Raw genomic sequence first — 9,096 nt, forward strand, 5'->3', positions numbered from 1 at the left:
TACAGAACAACTGGCTCATTGATATTCCCACAAATAACGGCCTTCACACCTGGAACAATAAGAGGGCTTCTCCAATGCAGATAGCATCGCGTTTGGACCGGTTCCTAATATCTGATAATGCAGTTCATGTTGGAGGGGAATTCACAGCTTCAATTCTCCCTTTCTCTGGCTCAGATCATTGGCCGATTGCCCTCCAATGGAATCGACCTGGCTGTCACATAAAACGCCCCTTCCGTTTTGAAAGTTTTTGGCTCTCACACCCGGACTTTACGGACTTTGTCAAAGTAACATGGTCAAAATGCAATCTTACAGATGGTACAAAAATGTCCACGTTTCAAAGGAAGTTGAAATACCTCAAAGGCGAAATTAAAAAATGGAATCACTCTGTATTCGGCAATATCTTTAAAGAAAAGGAAAAAATTAATCAAGAAATGAAAGTGATTCAGCAAAAAATGATTTCTGAAGGGCGCTCGGAAGAACTCAGCAAGAAAGAGCAATCCTTAGAAAATCAACTCCTTGAGCGAGAGTCACAGGAGGAAACCCTCTGGAGACAAAAATCGAGGGTCCGTTGGCTGAAGGAGGGTGAGAAGAACACAAAATTCTTCCACAAATCCACTGTGCAAAGGAGAATGATAAATCAAATTTCCAGGATCACAACAGAGCAAGGAGATAAAGTCGAAACTCATGAAGGCATAGAACAGGTATTCCTTAACTACTTCAAGAAGATGAATCAAGAGCCGACTGTAAATAGGACAGAAGCTATTGGGAAAATCATTAAAAATATACCCAACTTGATTACTGAAGAGCATAATACTCTTCTACTTAAGCCAATAAGCCTCCAGGAAGTTGAAGAAGCGGTCCATCATCTTAAGGCAGGAAAAGCCCCAGGACCTGATGGCTTTACCTCAATTTTTTTCCATCACTTCTGGGATCTGGTCAAATGGGAAGTCTGGCAGGTGGTAGAAGAATCGCGCCAGCTGAGATGGATGTATCCAGGATTGAATGCAACTTTCATAGCTCTAATACCTAAAGAAGAAGTTGCCTGTACTCCGGAACAATATCGACCGATTGCGTTTTGTAACATCATTTATAAGATTGTGTCCAAGGTGATAGCCTCCAGACTGAAGCCCTTGCTTCCCCTCATCATCTCCCCAGAACAAACTGGCTATGTCGAAGGCAGGCAAATCATGGATGGAATAATTCTTACCCATGAAATCATCCATTCTCTCAAGCTCACAAAAAAACCAGGTATGATGCTCAAAATCGATCTATCTAAGGTTTTTGATAGTATTAGCCGGGAATATATGCATAAAATTCTTCAAGCCTTTGGGTTTGCTCCCTCTTGGATTAGATGGATCAACAGTTTAATTTCTTCCTCGTTCTTCTCTATCCTCATCAATGGTATCCCCTCGCCCACCTTTCGTCCTTCCAGGGGAATTCGACAAGGAGACCCCATTTCGCCCTTCCTTTTTGTCATTCTAGCTGAAGGTCTAGGTCGCAGCATCAAAGAAGCTATTCGGACGCGTCTTCTTAAAGGATTAGCCTTCCCCAATGCCCCTGCTTTCTCCCACCAGCAATTTGTTGACGATAACATGTTATTTGGGCATTCGTCTGTCCAAGAAGCTTGTGTTCTTAATTCCATTCTAGCCGACTTCTCGGAAGCGTCCGGAGCTCTCATAAATAAAGTTAAATCTCAAATCTTTTTCTTTAACACCCTGCCCTCCATCCAAAGATCCATTGCTCGTATTCTTGGATTTACCATTGCTTCCCTTCCATCCAAATATCTGGGTGCCCCTTTATTTGCCTCGGTTCTTAAGCATGCCTCATGGAACAACCTTTTAGAAAATTTGGAAGCCAGGTTGACTTTGTGGACTCATCGTGCGCTAAATATGGCCAGCAGGTTGGTTCTGATTAAAGCAGTGATTCAATCAATGCCTCTTTACCTTTTTTCTATTTTAGCAGCACCCAAGTGGGTTCTCAAAGCCATCAAACAGCTTCAGCGCAATTTCCTTTGGGGGAAATCGGGGCCAAACCGAAAATGGGCGCTTGTAAAATGGGAGAGAGCATGCCTTCCCAAAAAAGCAGGAGGAATCAGATTGAGAGACCCAGAACATAGTAACAAGGTAATGGGAGCCAAAATCTGGTGGAGATGGCTTTCTAATCCAAATACACCTTGGGCTGCCCTATGGACAGCGAAATACGCAAGCAACAAATCCTTGGAGGAAAGAATCAGAATGTCAGAAATTAGCAAAGGATCGGTGATATGGAACTCAGCCATTCAACACAGGGAATTAATTCAAAATCACAGTTTTTGGGAGATCAGGGATGGTCACACAGCGAGGTTTTGGGAGGACTCATGGCAGCAGCTACCCAATCTCAGAGATACAATTCAAGGAATAGAGGACCAAGACATACAACATCACGAGAAAGTCAGCCGATTTTGGAATACACAAAATGCCCAAGATCACAGAGAATGGAAAGATGCTAATCAAATATTACCCCACAGTTCTGAGCAAATTCAACATACCCTCTCCTTTGAACTCCAAAGAAGAAAAATCCCCATTTTGGAAGGCCTGGACACCCTTAGATGGGGTTATGAGGAGAAAGGCATATTCACAACACAAGAAGCCTATAAAATCATTATCAAAGACAGGATAAATAAGGATCAAGTCTGGGAGAGAATATGGAACCCAGCCATATGGCCGAAAGTCTCAACCTTTCTTTGGCTTATTTCTCATAACAGAATTCTCACATGGGATAATCTTAGAAAAAGGAATTTTGTTGGACCATCCATTTGCCCGAACTGTAGGCAAGAAGAGGAAACAACCCTCCATCTTATGCAAAATTGCGTTATGGGAAGAAAACTGTGGGAAAAAATTGCTTTTAGATGTCAGAAGGATGGAAGAGTGCTAGGAGACATCAAGGAAACGCTTCGTACCTGGCCTCAAGCACCGTACACAAGCAAACTCTTAAACACATTATGGCAACTGATACCAGGATTGTTAATGTGGAACATTTGGAAGGAAAGGAACAGACGGATATTTAAGGATCAAGCACAACCAGTGGAGCAGGTCTGGAAGGGATTGCATCAGAATATCAAGGAAACCTTGTCGATTAAAAGATGGCATGCCGAGGACTTCCCTTCTCTCCCTCAAGAACAAGCCATATGGGGAAATTGGCAATTGCATCTACAACATCCGGAATCAGCAAAAAACAATACTTCAACGCTCCCAAGCTCCTCAACAAGATGGACACCTCCACCATTCAATGTTTACCAGCTTAACTTTGATGGAGCCTCGAAGGGGAATCCCGGAGACACAGGATTTGGAGGAAGTATCAGAGATTACCAGGGAACTCCATTAATAACCTTTGTTGGCTCAATTGGATGGAACACCAATAATGCGGCGGAATTGGAAGGTTTATGGAGAGGGCTAATTCTGGCAAAGGACATGGGACTCTTTCCTCTTATTGTGGAAGGGGATTCTCAAATAATTATTAATATGTCCTCAAAGCTTATGCAAGGTTCACCAGTTCACAAGATCAGTAGCAGCTGGAGATTGGCCAATAGATTAGAACTTCTTAAACAATGCCTTACCAATCATCCAGCAATCTCCTTCAAACACATCAGAAGAGAGGGGAATAAACTTGCGGACTTTCTTGCGAACTTAGGAGTGGAGTGGGGAAGGGATTTCTATGAAGGCCCAATTTCAAATATGGTCTCAGAGAATCAACTCTCTGCCTTCAGAAACATAGTACACACAGACATAAATCAGCAGGAGGTTATGCACCCCGATGCGAGTGGTAGGATTAGTGTTAATGCTCAAGCGAGCGAGGAGGGCAGCTGGCGTCCTTGCGTCTTTGATGATTGAATGCATGGCAGAACATTTAATTCCCTTAATGCCTCACTCGGCTCAAGGCAGGCGGGATTAGTTTATCAAGATGGTTAGCAGGTTCAGTAAAGCATTTCTCAGGGAGCCGACATTCCTTTGGCAGCACTCAGGCAATTACGCTCCTTAGCGACTAGTTTCACGAGCTCCAGAGGCAGAGTGGCGCACTTGGAAACCTTCCTGGTTCCATAGGTGCAAACTCCTAGCCAGCTCAATTACTTGGATCACAACTCATCGGCTCTACATCTGGCATGGTATCTATCTGGTATTTTGGTTTCTTTTTGGAATAGCTCAAGTCTCTGCTCTCGGGTCAGTTGAATATTTTCAATTTGGGCCAAGATTTGAAGGATTCAGGAAAGATTTAGAAGTTCAGAGTTATAGTTGGGTGAAGTCTCTCCTGGGCATCCATTATTCCGGGTACTGGTTTAATTGGTGTATGTTCCCCTTTTGCACCCAAAGTCTGGTTCGCCCCCTTGCAATGGCTCCCCGAAAATGCAGAATTCCACGAAGAGGCAGCAATTATGGAAGTCGTGGGGGTAATAGGGGCAGAGGAGAACCTATACCCCGTCGTATCGTCCCGCTTGCCTCCATCTCTCCGTCATCCCCTTCTTATGAACACTCTGGCCCTTCTCTGCACAATTCCCTTCACTCCTGTCGGTTTAAATTCAAAAGCAAATTACACAAGCCCACCATTTCTGCCCTGCTCACTGTTATTTTTTCTGAGGAAGAAGAGGATTCCTCAAGCTCAGATGAACACGTCAGGGACAGTCCTCTCTCTCACAATCCCAGTAACTCTCAAGGAAGTGAAGCCGATGACATTCTCAATGCCCCAGACCCGCTTCAGACTGAACAACAATACGAGGATTCGCCCCATCTTTGTATCTCTGCTAATGAAGATATTATTCCCTGCGCTCCAGCGTCTTCCTCAGGCAACATTTTGCACATGGTGTCTCCTCCGGATCGAACAGAAAAGGAAAACGAGGATAACATGGGGGTCGAATGGATCAGTTCTCCAGACCGCGACATGGATGCAGATAATGATATGCCACCTCAGGCATAAGCTTTCCGTCTCAGCACGAAGTCTCAGAATGAAGGTTTTGTTTTGAACTTGTTCACAGTGGTTTTCTTCCAGTATTTTCACTATGGCGCACTATTATCTTCCAGTTTATAAGTCTGCTTTTCTAGTTTTTTGTAATAGCCTCAGAACTGTAGGATGGCGGGAAACGCAGGATAGATCTATTTTGGGGTTAATATATTTTGAAAACTGGGTCTTATGGATTGTAATCAGACATATCAGAGCTGTATGCAGCAGACTTTTTGATAGAGGGCTGGCTGTAGCCCCCTCAGAGGTCCACACCTCTCTGTAAATATTTTTTACCTTTTTATTTAATAGAATAGTCTTTACTTAGAAAAAAAAAAATATTAGTATATTTTAAATAATTTTAATATTAATACAATATACTAATATTACTATTCATTAAATACTAATCTATTAAAAATAAATATTTCACATACTAAATTAAAATTAATAATATAATACTAACATATATTAAATATTAAATGCTTATATGAATTATTAGTATAATAATTACTAAATACTTATAATAATGATTACGACGTTAAATATTAATATTAATTATTAAGGTTATTATTAAGGTTTAGTGGCATTAAGATTAAGGGTTATAATAATATTTTAAATTAATAAATTAACTGATTAGTAATTAATCAAAAAATAAAAATAAAAAATTAAATTATTCAAAAAATCTACAATTAATATTATTAAAACAAGCCGATATTTAGCTGATCCTTAATCTACTCTCCTCATATCTATTTAAATCCCTCAATTAAGCTCCTCTACTATCATCATTCAAGAAATCCTGATGATGGATCCTGGTTGGGATTTAAAACGTTGACGGAAAATGGTTTTTACTATGGATTCTCTGGTAACTAAGTCAAAAAAACACTCAATCATTGTTTATCCAAGACTCATGGACCATTTTTGCAACACCCCAGGCTATATGAAAGAACTACTGTAGTTATTAAGTTCATTTTTATGTCTTGCTGCATTAATTTCTTTTACGTTATGATAATGACTGAGGCTGGAAGGCCATATTACAATTGGTTACCTAATTAATGAGTAATTAGGAGTTCAAACATGTTAATAAAAAATAAACTATTTGCAATAGTTAAAAGAAACAGTTATCAAGAAACAATTACACCCCTGCCCTGGAAAGGGAAATATAGAGGGGGAAAGAATGTAGAGAAGCTATCTTAGAGGTAGGTGGAGTAAACCAGTGGGAAGTCGCTCAAATACAGTCTAAAGAGTACATGACTTGAGGCTGGATAGTGGGTCCTGAGGCCCAAGGTACCCGACTGTAGCTGGATATAATCCAGTTGTGAAGGAGAGAAAGTGTTGGGGGGAGAGTCTGAGTGTGATCACCAGGCTTGTGGTTGGGAGGAGAGACTTTCTAGACAATTTTGGAATTATATGCTAACAAGATTTAATTCTCAACACCTGGAACTATTAGGCAAGGTATGAGGTCTGTCAAAGATAATATTGATAGATATCAAGAGTACATGACTTGACGCTGGATAGTGGGTCCTGAGGCCCAAGGTACCCGACTGTAGCTAGATATAATCTAGTTGTGATGGAGAGAAAGTGCTCGGGGGAGAGTCTGGACGTGATCACCAGGCTTGTGGTTGGGAGGAGAGACTTTCCAGACAATTTTAGAATTATATGCTAACAAGATTTAATCAGATAAGTATCATAGATTTCATTTAGGAAAGGATGATATTAGATTATAGAAAGTTACTTGCTTACAATGACAGAATAATGTAAATGCTCATTAAAAGTATATTAGAACAAAACCAGAATGGAATTCGCATCAAAAGGGACAAACAATGAATATACAATAATGCATAACAACTAGAAAATAACGAAACCATACATGAAGCATTTTATTTCCTGTATGATATAGCTACATCACGTATTTAGAAACTGGAGGAATAACCCTTTTTGATTTACTCAAAGAATCAAATGTAATCTATAAACTGTGATAGAGAAAAGAATAAACCCTAAGGTGGAATTCCTCCCGTTAAATGGTGAGAATCATAATTTTAGTCAACTGTAACAAGAAAGTTTGAATAAACGAAGCAAGGAGGAGACAACTCCTTAACTGTTGATTAAGCCAATATATTAAAGTAGAAATCAAAAAATAAACTATTGAGCATTCCAGAAAGACTGTAATAGAGCCGAACCCCATATATACTCAATTAATGAAAGCACGTATATCTAACTGAATAGACAAGCATAATCTCAACAATCCACAGAAATCAGGGTGCAGTGGCCTAAATGTGTCCAAATGGGGGGAAAATACGAAAATCCCTCGAGTTCTTACTTCCTCGAGATATAAGCATTACCAGAAGATTTAAGTTACACATGGTCTTGCAAAATAGCAAACAATCAAACTTAGGGAGCTCGTGGTAAATATTTTCCAACCTATGAATAGCCATGGAGAATATAAGTTCACCTGACATGACTACGAAAATACCTCAGCAGTTACAACATATTACCTGCAAGACCATATATAGTCGTTCTCAAAGACTTTAGGGAGAATGCTTGACTTTTTAAACAGTAAAGACTAATGATTCTAAGAATGACAACCTTACCTGAGTTTGGAGAGCTCCATACATGGGTCGTCTGCCTTCATTGCACAGGAAAAATCACTTGGTTAGGTTTAGAAAGAAGAAATATAGAAAAATGTAAAATAGATACCTGCAGGACATATTCTCGCCTTCCTGAAACCAACGTTGGAACCCGCTACCCTTCGTTGAACTAGAGGAACCTCATGCCATTTCTGGACAATGAGAGTCATCTGTTAAACCTTTGTATTCATTAATAAATTAAAACAAATAGCAAACACATATGGTAAGGGAAAACTTGAATGAGCGAGGGTAAAGGTGCTGGTTACCTCCCTGTGAAGGATGGATAAACAGCGCCATCGCTCGTCGTAAAGGAGTTTCATAATCAACTGAGAACCCGAGAGAAGAAGTCGTTGCAGAGCGGTCGAGACCTCAACCTCCAGGTAGCAAATGACCTCCCTTCCAACCGAAGGAGGTGAGTTGGGTAGTTGGAAAATCCCTAAACCCTTCTCACCGTCGGATCATCCCATCCAGATTAACGGGCGAAAACCAAAACAACTGTCGCAGCTAGGTTTCACTGGTGGACGGACACATGCAGTAGAGAAACCCAAAATCAGGCTGCTTGGATGGACGTATGCAGGGTCTTTACTCCGGAGTAGGGTGACGGGCCTAACGCCTCAAGGGAGGCCATGTGACCCATTAATGTATGGCAGAGACAATAAGGAAGAATTTGTAACATTTAATAAAGCACTTAATCAATAAATGTGCCATTGAAACCCTTGTCTGCCACCTTGGCATAATAATTTAGAAATGGAATAAGTCGTAGGTCTATGTTTTGTAATTTTTTTTTAAAACATGTTCTGTATTATAGTTGAATGATGTTACAAATGATATCAGATCTCAGGTTCATACACTGAGACTCTTTGGGGAAAATATGTATGTGAACACAAAGACTGCCTCAAATCAAGAAAGAGGCAGAATGTAGAGGAGCCTAGGACCACCCAACCCGCCAGAAACAACTTATGTGAATGCTAACCTTGATATTTGGATACAGCTGGGTGAGGAATCTCATCAAGCTAATGTTGTTTTACTCGAAACCGTTCAACAACTGCGTGCTGAGATGACAAATTTAAGAACAGAAAATGAACGACTACGTCTAGAACAGGAGAGAATTCTTAGAAGTCTATCCAATCAACAGAACCAATGACATCCAGACCCTAGTGCTGAAGACAGGGAGAAGACCCCAACGACTCAGCATGGAGAGGAAAATGTTGAGTCAGCTGAAAAACACAGGGAAGATGAAGAAGGATGCTCAGACAATGTTTCCGACCAACGAAGGACAAAAAGACAAAAATATAAGTTACAAGGAGAATTTAAAAAATATTAAACCGTCACTCTTTGAAGGGGAATCTGAAGAGGCAATAGAAGCTTGGATAATTGATATGAGCAAATATTCTTAGATTTATGAGTACACCAATAAATTGAAGGCACGATTGGAAGTTTATCAGTTAAGATGTAAGGCTACCCTTTCGTGTGAAGAAATCAAAGCAGTGAGGAAAATTAATGA

Source organism: Pinus tabuliformis, chromosome 3_2 (genome assembly GCF_031772625.1).
Source record: "Pinus tabuliformis cultivar Carrire ecotype Pingquan chromosome 3_2, CPIR1, whole genome shotgun sequence".
Lineage (NCBI taxonomy): Eukaryota > Viridiplantae > Streptophyta > Pinopsida > Pinales > Pinaceae > Pinus > Pinus tabuliformis.